The sequence below is a fragment of the Lepisma saccharinum genome, chromosome 12, assembly GCF_977018435.1.
Source record: "Lepisma saccharinum chromosome 12, izLepSacc3.1, whole genome shotgun sequence".
Lineage (NCBI taxonomy): Eukaryota > Metazoa > Arthropoda > Insecta > Zygentoma > Lepismatidae > Lepisma > Lepisma saccharinum.
The window spans coordinates 70322829-70339403 of record NC_139240.1 but is presented as its reverse complement, the minus strand read 5'-3'; positions in this window follow the sequence as shown (position 1 = coordinate 70339403).

Below are 16575 nucleotides of genomic sequence, written 5' to 3'. Positions count from 1 at the left end.
GGCACTAGTCAAACTTGATGTACTAAATGACGAATACAATTTCAAGCACTTACTTTCACTTACAAAGTTGTAAAGTCCTTTTTTGGACCACATTTCAGTTTCTTATACGAGACTAGAATAAAAGCAGAAGCAGTCGTGAGTCCTTATTTCCCTTTCCTGTAACTTTCAGTTTAACCCCCCCCCCCCCTTCCGTTCCTGGGAAAATTTCCTGCTGGGAACACATGTTTCCTAGTCTGGGGAGAAATACGTCGAAGCTATAATACTTTACCATGTTCTGATTTTAAAAAATCACGCAATGAGCTCATAAATATGTATGATATGGCAACCCTGCTCCCGTTAAGACTAATGGCGGGTGTATCCGTGGCCAATAACCACGAACCCTGGCGAGAAAAGGGCAACCCCTTTTCCTGACCCAGGAGGTGAGTTGGAGGAGGGTATTTCTTGTAGCAGCCAGTGTTGCCACAATTTCCCATATTCGCCCAATTTTTCCCTTCATGTATTGAAATTAGATGATAATTTAATAAGTAGTAATATTTTCGTTGGCCCAAGGTAGTATGTATGAAAAATAATAAACAAATTTATCACAAAAATCTTAGTCACTACTGTCGGGCGAAAAGATTCAAACTCTGTCCATCATCCATTTCATCATTCATCCTCATCGTCACTATTAGCTGAAGATGTAAAAGGTATAGTTCCCCGTATATATACAGGGTGGCCAGAATTGAAGTTACCCAACTCAGAGCCGTCTGTAGCCTGTTTGAGGCATCGTAGAACTCTGAAATTTGGTGAATCCACTATGCAAACCATGGGGAAGAGGATGGCGATATTAAAAAAAATAGTTCAATTTTCCGCCACCAGGTTGAAATGTGGCGCTGTAATAATGGGTTGTAATAATGACGTAAACTGCTCCAATTGGTTATGGATTTGCCTTTACCTTGCAATCTTTCAATAAACGAGAGATTATTTTCTCGCAACTTCCAGCCACTAACAAATGGCTTTGTAATTAATAACTCAGCTAAATCACTTGACGTGATTATTTGTACAACCCATCAAGGACGTACAGCGCCACATTTCAACCTGGTGGCGGAAAATTGAACAATTTTTTTATCGCCATCCTCTTTCCCATGGTCTGCATAGTGGATTCACCAAATTTCAGAGTTCTACGATGCCTCAAACAGGCTGCAGAGGGCTCTGAGTTGGGTAACTTTAATTCTGGCCACCCTGTAGCATGGCATGGCATGAAGGCACATTTAGGGGATGTAAGGGCAGGGCCCAACACATTCTCGATATCGGCCATTTTGGAGGTGGTGTGATCAGCATCACGCTCCGTCCGCCTTTACCTTCCAGGGTTGCCGCAGATACCCATTGATTTGAGGCCGCCTCCATGGCGCAGTGGTAGCGTCGTCGCCTTGTAATCAAGAGGTCCTGGGTTCGATATGGTGGAGGCACATAGTGGTTCGGATCCCACTTTAAACTGTAGGCCCAGTCCCGATTAGCCTTACTGTGAATAAAGTGGACTTAAACATAAACTCAATCAATCAATGAGCCCCAGAGCCTCTATATTCCGACCTTGGATCACCCACCGCGGAACTCGAATCCGGGTCTTCCACGTGACAGTCAGACGCCCAACCAACTAGACCATCGCTGCTCTCTAATGATTATTATTAGATTTGTTTTGTGAAGGGAAAAATTGCCACTTGGAAAGGGACTTTTTGCCCCCATACTATGGCAACACTGTCCAGGGATTACTTGGGGCTGCAGCAAGAGGCATCACCGGACGCGGCCGGAGATGAAAGCCGAGGGAGCAAAACGAATCCTTCCCAGTCGCGTCACGTGACCAGAAATAACATTGGGGATGCTTGGAATTCCTGTCGCGTCAGGGGCGGAATCCTTCCTCCCCCCCAACATTTTCGGTTGTTCTCCCGGGACTTCCCCCCGAGTGCGGCAACTTCGATCCCCAGAGGTCGGAGGTGGTAATGCTGTTACGGTCTTAGCTGGCCTCGGAGGAAGAAATACGGTCAGCGCCCTCTGTCTCTCTTCTGCAGCTGGTCCCTCCCTCTGAAATGATCACCCTATTCGCAGAACCTCTTCAGCCCACCCTGCTTCCAGGGATCTCGCAAGAAACAAGACCACCCTATTCTGGTAATCTCTCTCTGTTTACTGTTGTCAAGTCTCTCTCAACTTCACAAACCTCCAGGGGGGTTGGAGATTTGTCCAGTTTTCCATGTAATTTCGAAGGACAGGGAGTCCAGGATAAACCGGGATACACCTGCCCTCAAGGTGGTTTGATTTCAATAAGGTGATTTTTTTTAGAAACAAATCACTGATTTAAATGAATTTATATAATAATGTACATAAGGCTTCTGTAGATATCAGAATCGGGTGTCGTGTCGTTTGCGCCGAGGGTTCTTATCAGTTCATTTCCGCCGTGACATATGTCAAGACCTTCCTTGGCTGGTTTTCCCACAATCCAGAGTGTCATCACCGCCGCGCGCACGTGTGTATAAGGCCACATGGTGCATAGTGCATAAAGTGGACTTAAAACATAAAATCAAACAAACAAACAAACAAACGTGTGTTTATGACGTTACACAGCTGTGTTTACACTGAAATGTTAAACCTATCCAGAGAGTTTGAGTTGGTTTGAGTTGGTGTTTTAAGTCCACGTTATGCACAGTAAGGCTAATCGGGACTGGACCTACAGTTTAAAGTGGGATCCGAACCACTTGTGCATCCACCGGGTATCGAACCCGGGACCCCTTCATTACAAGGCAATGACGCTACCATTGCGCCATGGGGGAGGCCCTATCCAGAGAGTCAAATATAACTTATCTTTACTTATTTCAAAAGACGTTACACAGGATTACTTGTATCAATTTTATTCCACAACACAAAATACATAAATCAATCTATTAACTATTAATCATTTATACACTACATAAAATCGTCAAAAAAACATTGTAAATACAGTATTGTTAAAATATTGCAAGCATTCTACAAGTACTACGTATATGTACACTTTGGAAGCAACATAAATCTGCCATTCTATTACACTTAATTATTATACACTACATATAATCGTCAAAAACATTATAAATTCAGTGTTACTTTTTGCAAACATTATATAAGTAATGACTACGTATATAAAAGCACGATATTTTGATACACTTGTACAACAACACTACACTAATAAATACTAATTTCCCAATGTAGATCCTTCATATATACTTACATTCACTTACCAATCACCTTCCTCTTCAATCGAAGATATAACTAGCTGCAGCTGGGCAACGTCATAAACACACGTGCGTGCGGCGGTAATGACACTCCGGATTGTGGGAAAACCCACCAAGGAAGGTCTTGACATATGTCGCGGCGGAAATGAACCGATAAGAACCCTTGGCGCAAGCGACACGGACTCTCAAAATCGCTTCTGGTGAAAGTACATTAATCTCCTAATAATTTAATTGTGTTTATTATGCTCTAACAAAGGAAAAGAAAGGAATCAGAATATATGTACTGATGGGGTGAAGCTCATACGAAAGGAAATGATATGTAGTAAACTGTAAACACACTTGAATTTCTCTGGATTTAAAATTCAGCAACTTTTATAAACAAAAACAGCAGCAAAATTTTTATGTAGAGTAAAATACAAAATACTAATCATATTAAACCGCAAATAGTGTCATTATGATTAAACTGTACATAAACATGGCAGCTAATATTTTGCAAGCTATTATTAAAAAAAAAGTGCCAAAATTCCAGTACAAGGACTATAAAAAATATTTTAAGTTTATATAGTACATCCACAATGTTTTATTTTCACTGGAAGAAAAGTTACTGAAATGATTATAGTTTCATTAGCACACTCAAAAATCATTTCCATAGTTGGTTCATATATACAGTATCAGAAACAGAAGAATGTACATTTACATGTATTCTCTTATTATTTGCTGTAATTGGCTGTTTTCCAGAAAAAAGCATTTCTATAAAAAAAATTATATATCTATACCAGTAGCGTATACTGAGTCCAATATCTGGGCTATCTCACTATGTCACGTGGTCCTAGGCTATGAATAGAAATAAATTTACCAACTCCTAAGAAATCAGGTTGCCAACTCATAAGAAATCATTGCTAACTCATAAGAAATCGGGTTGCCAACTTATAAGAAATCCGGTTGCCAACTTATAAGAAATCCGGTTGCCAACTCATAGGAAATCAGGTTGCCAACTCATAAGAAATCAGGTTGCCAACTCATAAGAAATCAGGTTGCCAACTCATAAGACATCAGGTTGCCAACTCTTAAGACATCAGGTTGCCAACTCATAGGAAATCAGGTTGCCATCTCATAGGAAATCAGGTTGCCAACTCATAAGACATCAGGTTGCCAACTCATAACACATCAGGTTGCCAACTATTATGAAATCAGGTTGCCAACTCATAAGAAATCAGGTTGCCAACTCATGACATCAGGTTGCCAACTCATAGGAAATCAGGTTGCCAACTCACAAGAAATCAGGTTGCCAACTCAAGAACCTCCATTTTACTGACATGAATAATTTTATTTACCATTTCTGATCGATTTTCCTCCTGTATTTTATTCTCTACACTTCAGGCTTCGCAGATAGCCTACAATATACGCTCCTGATCTATACGTACAGCAATATTAAGCGTGATTTTAAAAAAATATATAATTAAAAATCGATTTGTCAAAATAATTCGATTTAAATAAAAAAAACATCAAAAATATTTCTCTACTCTGCAAGCACTACACCGAGTGTCAAAAACTTCATGCTCCTATGCCACTGGCATTACAATTATTTTAGTACTTTGAACTTCAATTTGGACAACCCTGTCGTTTCATAAGATCAGGGGCAACTGGTCTTTTCGCGTTCTGCACGTAACACAATACCACGCCTCCCTGCACTTGGCAGAGACTGTAATAAGAGTCCACAAGATGAATTCGTTTGTCGAGAGCTGAGGCCAACACTCACTCCGTGGAGGAAGGGTTTTTCCTCGCATTAATGTCACAAAGTTTACCTACAAGCCCTTCCCTTTGCTTTTGATGATGAAAGCCGGGCCTAACGAACCGCATAATGTGTCAGATAATGCCCTCCCTGCTGCTTCCCCCACGAGAGATTGCTTCCCTGATTGTTCCACCGTGCAGCTACAGGGCGCATGTACCCGATGGGACAGCCGAGGGTAAACAGAAAGACAACGAACAAAGGGTACAAGCCTCATCCAAAAAAGGCCAATATCCACAAGCATGCCTGACGTCACAAACGCAGTTTACAATGGAAGTTATCAAGAGAACTAGCGAGCGGAAGTTGATGAAATGTCATCTTTCTTCTGACATCTCGCACACGATGCCCACAATATTACACTTCGTCTAGAACCCAAAAAAGGTAATTTTAAAGTTAATTTTTTTGCCAATTTTCAGGTTTTAGGTCATTTTCCCCGATTTTCGGCATTTTCCCGTCATTTTTCGCAATATTCGGTGTATTGTCTCGTCATATCTTTCATTTTGGTAATATTCTTGAGTCTTTTCACCAAGGTGAACATAGGCCTATATATATCTCGCAGAATTGCAATTTACGAACAAACAAAAATTGTCTTACGTTGATCGCGATAATTTCTTTTCTTTACAGTGCCACAGAAACACACCGTACTACATCACCAGACAAAGATGTGGGGAATTAATGCATTTTGCACCAATTCAATCAGTGTATATGACTTTTTCATTAAATTGTTTTAAATTATTCGGTCGTTTCCATTGGAAATCCTCGTTGCATATTTTAATTGAATGTGCATGTGGTGCCTTTTTTTTTATATATAACAAGATTGCATTTTGTTTAATTTCCTTTTCATTTCAATTTCTAACCTGAAACTCACTTATTTAATGGTCATTTTTTGCATTTTTCCCATTTTTTAGGACATACTATGACGTTTTTCAAGCACTCTAGGCGTAATACACAAACATTACACGTCACATTGCTTCGGTAAAACACAAACGCAACCTGGGATAAAGAAATAAGAAACTAATTACAATTTTTCGATTTCAGGCTTCAGCCATCTTCTTTCAGTAGTGGTCATGATAATTCTTCACCTCATTCTTTATTGATATTTTTTCTTTCCAGAATCGAATACAAGTTGGCATAATTTCTACGAAGTTTTATATTAACAAATTTGAATAGTTTTTTACAATATTGTCTGATTTTAACTTATTACTGAATAATTTGAAATAAAATAGGTTTTTAAAAAATCGCTACTATGTTGGGATATGGTTTGCTATGGTGAACAATAGATGGCTCTGGACTTATGAGTATTTTTCTATCATTTTTCTTTATCGTTTCTGAATGTTTTACTGTGGTAAAAATGAGTAAATATCTTGATCTTTTTTACAGAATTTAGGATTTTATTTAAAATTGAGAAGATGAACCACATGTAGGAAGATAACAAAGTTTAATTTCTAATTGACATAAAGAAATCTTGCCAAATGGTTCTCATATTAATATCATTTGCATGATATTGATATAATTCTATAGGTCATATACCTTCCGCTCCCTACTTATAACAGTGTCGAAAGTGTTGACGAAGTGCAAGGTTGGTGATGGTTCGTTTAAACTAAGTGTTCTCTTTTATGACAGGAAAATGTGTGGCTTGTGCTTCATGTGATAAAACGCAATTATTGGCAAAAGCATGACAATCATTTGCCGATTAATGTACAGGGTATACATAAAAGAACATACTTGCGGATCTGTACTTTGCAAGATCCTTTCTCCAGTTCATAGCCACGCGGTAGGCATTATCGCATGGTTTTATTTCGGAAGTATCAATGAGGTCATATTTATTTTAACAGTGCATGTGTAAAACATTTCAAATGAAATGACATGAGAGTCAGTTTCAGACATCGCCAAGATTTTTTTCGGTAGGTTAAACTACAAAAACGAGTGGAAAGAAACGAGAATTGTTCTCTTTGTAACCGAGAAACAAACGAAAACAAAAACCTGAAAATCGGTTGAGATCGAGAAGGAGTATAATTCACCACAACATAACATTCAAACTCAAAGCAGATTCATGGGGGAAAACATCTAAATGTATAGAGAATACTGTGGATATATTGAGTACTACCAGAGGCGACGATTGGGTTCTAGAACTAGGGAGGCAAGATGTCAAAACTGTGGGGGGCAAGGACAGTTTAGTTTCCCTTGTATATAAGGTTTAGCATAGTGCGGGGGCAAAAGTGACAAAAAAATGGGGGCAACTGCCCTCTCTCGTCGCCTCTGAGTACTACTGTCATACCGACATTGGCCCTTCATTTTTTTTAAAAAAAATCTGTTATAAGATCCTATTGATGTTAGTTGTGATATATATATATCAATGGAATTATTAGATAAAAATATGTATTATCTATGAAAGATAAAAATAAGAACGCCATTCTTTTACAGTGTTAGGAAAGGTTGTATTTTTATGGTCATCGTGGGGATTAAGGCTCGGCTGGACCTTTGGCATGCAAATGTGCGAATTTTTTTTCAAATTTTCCTCTCCATTCGAAAAACTTCTTGGATATTTCAAAATATGAAACATTACATCAGCTTAGAATTCCTTCTAGAGCATTGACGTGAATTTTCATGTAGTTTTCTTTCATTGTTGTCTAGATATTGTCAATAGTTTTATGATTACATAAGTCTATTATAAACTATTGATAATATCTAAGCAACAATGAAAGAAAACTACATGAAAATTCACGTCAATGCTCTAGAAGGAATTCTAAGCTGATGTAATGTTTCATATTTTGAAATATCCAAGAAGTTTTTCGAATGGAGAGGAAAATTTGAAAAAAATCGCCCATTTGAATGCCAAAGGTCCAGCCGAGCTTTAATGTTTCTCTCTTCCCATCATAGATGTCGCTAGTTTCTCTCTGCCCTTATTTCGAGTCGAAAAAGCTGCAGAGGGCTTATCCTCCGTCCAGGAAAAGGTGGCAAAAGATTGAGAATTCGGTCACCGCTTGGAGATCGATAAAGCCCAAGGCCTCATCTGCTATTCATTGGAAGGTTTCCTTGCATAATGGATCCTCCCGATACAATCTCAGAGCGGCCTTCGACGGGATTAACAACAAACAGTGTGTGTCCATCCTTAGAGCTTCTGTTGCTCTGTACAACTTAATTGATGAGTTTCTGTTTTAAGTCCACTTTATGCCCAGATAAGCTAATCGGGACTGGATATGGGAACTGAAGCATTATGTACACAGGATCCCTTGATTACAAGGCGGCTACGTTTCCGACTTGATTCATTATTAGTTTGCAACAATGTTCCCAAAGATACTTTTTAAAAGTCACTTACATATAGTCACATTGTTCAAAGAGTAACTAAGTTACTCATTTTGAAAAGTAAGTCAGTTACGGTTACTGGTACTTCAAAAGTAACTGTTAGTTACTTTTACACAATCAATAAATCATTCATTACCCTCCTGAGCTGGAAACACTTCATATAATTCCGCCCCGCATCTCCACCAAGTCAAAAATCTAAAGATATATTAGAGGGATCGTTAGTAAAGGCTACGAATGATAAATGAAAAACCACTCGCAACATTTATTAAAATTTCAGTAACCGCCAAACGTCTGAAAGTCGTTTATTTTCTTCTTTTTCACGTTGGTACTTACGTATTCTGCATTACTAAGGATTCTTAAAGGTGGCATTTCGCTTTTTTCACGACAGTAACTTCAATTTTCAACATATCGACTAATTAACAGTTGGGCTGAAAAGTTCGTAGGCTGACTCATAGATGGCGTTACTAGAATTAAATCCATGTGATTTTTACTTAGTACTAACCTTCAAAAGATACGTGTATAAATTTCACAGCTGCCTAGGGTGACCAGATATTTGTTGACCAAAAAGAGTATAGTCTATAGGTTGAAGGTGCGCATGCATTTTGCTCTTTCACGGGGTCCGCAAAAATCCCGCGCGACTTCTTGACAGTCTAATTATCCTTGAAATTATGCAAAATTAAAACTTCCTTTTTATTTTACACTAATTTTGCACAAAAAACTATATTTTGTGACTAAATAACATCTATTTTAATATTCTGATGCAATTCTTGAATATTCTAAAGCAAATTTCTTGATATGTTGATGCATATAATTGGAGGCGAATATTTACACACCAATATTGATCAACATTTTGAACAAATTTTAATTATTGCAATTTTCAAGTATCGGTATCGGTATCGGTGGGAATCGGTAAGAGTATCGGCAGGAATCAGTAAGAGTATCGGTATCGGTTCAGCCCTAAACATTATCATTAAATTCCAATGAATTTGAAATATGTTTTGCTTGTTGATTGAATATGAAAATGACACTTGAAATTGTTCATAGGAAATTCTTGAGTCAAGGAGTAAATACTTCAGTTTGTTGACATCTTGACGTTTTCCGTTCTGTGGATTTTAAGGCATTTTTACGCGTAAAATAATGAATGAAATTAAATAGCAAGGAAAAGAGTATATTTGGGGATTTTTGCAAATTGAAAAGAGTATAGAGTATTTGAACTTCTAAAAGAGTATAATACTCTTAAAAAGAGTATGTCTGGTCACCCTATGCCGGATAATTAGTTCGTGAGATATAGCATTGTGAGTGAAGCAGCTTTTGTTATTGTGAAAAAATGGATAAAAAAGAATTTCGTGTGTTAATAAAGCATTGCTTTTTGGCGAAAAAAAAAATACTGTTGAAGCCAAGGCTTGGCTTGATAAACATTATTCGGACTCTGCACCAGGAAAATCAACCGTTGAGAAGTTGTTTGCTAAATTTAAACGAGGCGAAATGAGCATCGAAGATGATGCACGCAGTGGACGCCCCAAAGAGGCTGTTACCGACGAAAACATCAAAAAAGTCCACAAAATAATTTTAAATGATCGTAAAGTGAAGTTGATCGAGATAGCTGAGACTTTAAAAATATCAAAGGAACGTGTTGGACATATTGTGCATGAATATTTGAACATGCGAAAGCTGTGTGCAAAATGGGTGCCGCGCGTGCTCACAATCGATCAAAAGCAACCACGTTTTGATGATTCGGAGCAATGTTTAGCGATATTCAACCGTAATAAAATTGCTTCCCCATCCACCATATTCTCCAGATCTGGCCCCCAGTGACTTTTTCCTGTTTGCAGACCTTAAAAGAAATTTAGCACTGATGAAGAGGTAATCGCCGAAACTGAGGCCTATTTTGAGGCTAAAGAGAAATCGTACTATAAAAATGGCATCGAAAAATTGTATGACCGCTATAATCGTTGTATCGCCCTCGAAGGCAACTATATTGAATAATAAAATCGAATTTTGTCAAAAAAATATTTTTTACTATGTTAGCTTACGAACTTTTCAGCCCAACTGTTATTGTTCGTTTGTTTTCCTGTTGCGTTACACACAATATGGCGGGCAAATCTTAGCTAGCGTTGTCCATGATCACTGGGTGTGCAGTGTTTCCAACCTTCTTCACCGAAAAATACCTACTTTCGTGTTGCTGATTTTGTATTTTTTTCCGGGTTCGAAAACCCCACGAACCATGCACATAGCCCCACAAACCATTCATAAATAGCCCCATGAACCATTCGCGGATAGCCCCACGAACCATTCATAAATAGCCCCACTAACCATGCACGGCAAGGTTAGGTTCAGTTAGGTTAGGCAAACATAGTTAAAATTGTCATCCTCAAAATTGTCATGATCTTGCAAGAAAAACGGTGTGGTTGGAAACACTGACCGGTGGTTACATCATCGAACGCACGCAGCATTTGGTTCACGTAGTAGAAGGACATAGAGGCAACAGACATTAATCTTCAAAAATATATGATTTACCGGCGATATAAATTAAGCGATGGGAAAAAACACTTCCACGACCTTTCAAAAGTGTACGGAAAGTCAGTTCGGTAATTAATTTATCCTGTAAAATTGAAGAAATACGTTTTGCGGATACTGAAATTTTACCCAACATTTAATATAAAAAGACTCTTGTACTGACTGGTGAGGCAGGGTGTCTCGTCTCCGCTGGTCCTCCTTTCGCTGTGGTCCTACCCTGGAATAAAACGTACGAAGGAGCGCACTCCAGGCTCCTATACTCACGTAGTCCGGTATTCGAAATTATACTTTCCTATCGTTGGTTCTCTCCTTATCCTTTTGCTAACGACAACTTTGGAGATCACTCGCAATAACTGTATCCGACGTAGAACTGAAAGAAACTGAGAACTGAGATCGTTAAAACCGTTGACTCGACCGTGTCAGTCGTCAACGGTGATTTTTGTTGATAACGTTGATTTACTGTATTTCATATTCTTCCGACCTAGTGCAATGTCAGCGGAGTTTTCCAACTCCACTGAAGGTTGCTGGCGTGATTTGCTTTTAGGAAGCTCTTTCCCAGCGCTTCAGCGGGACCCCTTTATGAAGTGGATTAGCTTATTAATTTATGACGCCCGGGGTCCTGGTTTCGAGTCACGGCTATGACGTGATACGATTCAAATGGTGAAATTGTAGCGTGAAAACATGGATTTGAGGTGCCAGGAAAGACAGCTGATTAAGTCGTCTCTGTTTGATATTTGTGCATCGTGAGAAAGTACAAGAGACGAATAACTGTGTATCAACAAAGTGATAGATGTTCATGGAAAGGAAGTTAGATTGAAGTTTCTATGTAAATAGTGGACTCAAGCCTGAACTTTACAACACCGTGCCATTTTCTATTCAATTTCAATTTTATGATTTGTAAATAATAATAATAATACCAGCTTGAAATTGGTAATTAGTCCCCATACCCTGTCCCCGGTAACTGTAGAGCAGGGACGCACATAGCGGGAGAGGAGGACGAAGGAAATCGAGAGCTGAAAGCGCAGTGTTGCCAACCGTACGGTACAGACCTTAGTCCGTACGCTAAATGTAAAAAAAAAAAAAAAAAACAACTGGCTTTTGAGAGAGGGGGCTGAGTTCCTGAATTATTTTTATTTTTTCTACCTTTGATAATAAATATATTTATTATTATTTCTACAATTCAAGGTTTCCGTACAAGAATTTCTGACGACGCGCATGTTCATGTGGTTGATATGAATGCAAGCGGCAGCCTCATTCCAAAACAAAAGATTCCTCCTCACAGAAGAGGCAGGAGTGGAATAGGGCTGCTCGCAGGGAGACATATTGGAATTCCATTCCGTTCCTCCGTCTCAGAAAGGGGAACGCCGCAGTAAGCAAAGGAACCAGAAGGAATCGTGCAGCTCCAGAATTTATTGGCTGCCTTTGTGCTGCCGCAGGTTCCATTCGAGTCACGTCGCGGCGCCTTTGCCCACGGGAAAGCCACTTTGGCTGCGTAGGTGGCGCCGTCATCGAACGGGAGTCCCTTTGCGGCAGATGGGACGTGGCTTCCGGGCGCTTTGCACACTCACAGGAAGCATTAAGGCAACTGTGCGTGCAAGGATCTTGGTGAAAAACACACGACTTTAAAGAATCACTGGATTATACTCGTCTCCTAATTTATCTCTCTTATGCGCGTCAGGTTTGGAAACACTGCCAGGATGCCCGTAGGAGGCAAGGAGAAATGCATGACACTCATGGGAGCATTATTGTATTTATTCTCTTCAATATACCAAACTTCCGATTGTCTAGATAAGCACATGAACGGAAAGGAGACACGTTGAAGATTTCAGTTGTGTGAGGAAGAGTCCAAACTTCCATTTAATTAGCCGTAACTTCAAGTTGTTGCGTTTTTTTCTCCATAAGACGGAATTCCGAAAAAAATCTTATTCATCATACAAACATCGTATCTAGCTTCAACCTTGCAACATGGAGGGAAATTCCTATTCTCTTGTACATACACGTTTTTTTTTTTCTTTTTTCAGTGCTCATTCCGACGATATTGAAATAAATGCATGCCTGGTACGAAACTGTCACTCGTCGCCTTAATCAACAACAAGAGTGCCTCCCCAATGTCGTAGTGATAGCGTCCCAGCCTTGTAATCGAGGGGTCCCGGGCAGAGTATGCGATACTTGTCAGAAACTTCCTCACAACGTTCCCAGAGTGTGGTGGCGCTCCGTCCTGTTGAAAAACCCTGGAATAAGTAACTTATTCCATTAACAAGGATGAAGAAACCTGTTCACTAAGCAAATACAAGTAGCCCTTGTAATGATCTCGACATTACATTGTAATTCTTTGTTATTTAGTTAAAATATTGTGTTTGTTCGTTTTTTTTTAATTTGGCAAATATTTATGATGTCATAGACAACTAGTGTCAGATGGACAAATAGACTAACTTTGATGTGCCATGACCTGGCAACATTTAACAAACTGATAGATTTTTTCAACAAGCATAAAAGACCATAGCAAAAATGTCGAGAATAATGGTAATATGTGGTTTAAAGTTTATAAATTGCTGTTAAGAGCATTTATCTAAATATAAACCGTTCATAAAGGTGAAATAGTAAGTTTTGTTGGTAAATTTCTCGTAAGGGACAGACGGATTTCTTCAAATGTACAGGAGAAATTACTTACCGAATGCAGTTTCTTTATACTTGCGGAAGTTCGGGGAGTGTTTTCTCGCATCGATCATTGAATTTTGCCTGTAAATCATCTATTTTTTTTATATAAATGTGTAACCGATGCACGAAAGCTCTTGCTTCCATTTACTTCCAGGTGGATGTAGCCTGTGTCTGATGATGTAATCCCAGTCAGTGTTTCCAAACATGTGTCTTTGTAACTGAAGAAGGTACGTTTCCGCAAATGGTTTGTGGGGCTATGAGTCAATGGTTCGTGGGGCTATGCGAGAATGGTGTGTGTGGAGCTACGCAAATTTTTTTTCGAAACCAATTTTTAACTATTGTAACCTATACGTGACCCTACCTAACCTAACCTTACCGGAAATGGTTCGTGGGGCTATGCATGAATGGTTCGTGGGGCTATGCGTCAATGGTTTGTGGGGCACGTACGTATTTTTGGGTGCAGTGGGGTGGAAACACTGTATGCCGAGTACGGTAGTGAAAGTGTGACCGCCATTTTGTGTGTTACCGAAGGCAAAAAGAAACGAAGAAAACTTACTCGATATGTCCCAAATAGAGCTTATTGCCGTGAAATAAGCGAAATACCACCTTCAGCAACGTTTCTCAATGCAGAATACGTAAGTACGAATATTCAAATTAAATGAACTAGCAAATTTCAGCTGTCTGTCCCTTACGAGAAATTTACCGTTTTGTTTTCCACGCCTGGTGATTACAAGAGTCTTTTGACAACGACATGAGGAGCGAAGGGTAAATTCCTGAGCTGCCTGAAAGGTACGTAGCACCCTTAGCATTTAAATTTCCGTCGATTAAAAACGGGCCTACCAATCACGTTCCAATGTGAGTTATCGGATGACAAGTATCGTACATTCTGTTTATTAACTTCCCCATGAACAAAAACATTAGCTTCGTCACTGTGAAGGACTTTTCAGTCCAATGGAAGTGTCACACGGTAATATTTCGAGACAACCATTCATAACGCTCAACTCTTCGGGGATGTATCCGATGAAAAGCATGTGAACTTCTCACCCTAACTTCCTTTCATGATATTCAATAAATATTCAATTCTTTATCTTTTTGACATTAATTTCCTTGCCTGAACAGTTGTTTTTATACAAATTTTGGCGATCTTAACTACACGTGAGCTTGGTAATGAATACGTAGTATTATATCACTATCCTTACATTGTCTTTTTATCTACTCATATAATAAAAATATATTATTTAATAACAATACTATTTAATGTAATATAATTATATAATTTAAACATTATTATTATTTTGATAGACTTGGTTCAGACCCCCCCACCCCCCACCCGAAATGTATTTCTAGATACGTTTCTGAACAGTTAATTCTGACTCGTTGCAACTTTAGTTCGTCGTCCACACACCAGACTCTCTGTGGCGCTGTACTCGCTAGCAACAGAGAACTGCGAAGAAAGAAATAAAAGCACCTCGTGCGTCGTAGCCTGGAGTGAAAAAGCGGTGAGCTTCAAATAATTCACCAGGCAATTTCACGCTTTTCACTATGCAGGCTGTGGTCACCAAGAAGCGCGTTTTATGACTGGCCTTCTTGGCTGGTCATTTAACCCTTTAGTTCTTTTCTCTCAACGCTAGCCAAGTTATCTCCTGTTTCTCTTCGCCTTTTCTCTATTTCCTTCTTTCTTTCCCTTTATGTCGTTCTTTTTCTACTCTATTCTGTATTTCCATCTCTTCGCTTTTCTTTCGTTCCTTTTTCTTTCTTTTTACCATTTCCATATTTCCTCCTTCTTTGTTTTCTTTCCTTTATTTTTCTCTCTTTACTTCTTTCTAAATTTTATTTCGTTCATCTCACTCTTTCTTTTCACCTTTTCTTTATTCCCTTCTTTCCTTTTTCCTTTTATTTCGTTCTTTTTCTCTTACTTTCTCTCCACCTTTTCCTCTTTTTGCTATTTCTTTCTTTCTTTTAACATTTTCTTTTCCTATATTTCCTTCTTTCCTTTTCTATCCTTCTTTCTCTCTGTCAACGCATTACTTCCTTTCATGTGCTTCACAAGGACCGATTTATCAATGGAAGAGTGAAATTTTCCTGTATGACAACGTATTTGTTATTTAGGACAATTCCTGACCTCCCTCCACCTTGTAATATGAGGCCCAGACTTGATTACCATCTCGAACACATTTTCATAGTTTCGTCCTGCATTAAGCTGGATTATATTATTAGAATAATTAAATCATGAAGACTTAGGTGGGCAGGCCATGTGGCACGAATGGAGGAAAGAATAGTTTACAGGATTCTCGTTGGGAAACCTGATGGTAAGAGACCTGTAGGAAGGTCAAGACGAAGATGGAGGAATAACTTTGAGATGGACCTAAAGGAAACTGGTAGGGATGGAAAAGAGTATATACAGTAGATCTTGCTCAGGATAGGGACAGATGGAAGGCCTGTGTAGCTGCAGGCATAGACCTTCGGTTTAAGAAGGCTAGAGAGTTGTTATTAAGCTGAATGCTTTGAGATAAAACCGTGTACGAGATGCGGCCCTGCTTGCCTTGGAAACTATTGCTCTCCACAAAGTGGGTCTTGGACTTTGCGTTCTGACGTCACCGGGAATGCTTTTATTGTTAGGCTAAATGCCTAAGTTATTAGGTTAGGCTTGCTAGGCTTGTTTAGTTCTCTTAGCATAAATAATAAGTTTTCAGTGTATTTATGCTAGTAGAATGAAACCTACGTAGGTTATGTAGGCATTCCTCGTCTGACGTCAGATCTCAAGGTTGCTCTAGTGTTGTGCGATAAGGGAGACCCTCCGCAAGTCTGGCTTACTTTCCTGTCAAGCAGAAACAAAAGCAATTCGTGTTGGCCCCTGATATCATCTAGGATTTAACGGTGTCTGCGCGACAAGCAGTCCTTTCGTATTGTGTGCAGGCGGCTTCGTGGAGGGGAAGGGGGGAGGGACCGTTGACTTTGCACTCCCGAGTGAATGTAGGGCGACCACGCCACGCACACCTCCTCTCATAAACGAAGGGTCAGATTAAATATTGTTTCACAAAGCTTCGCGTGTCGCGAAACAACGGTGTC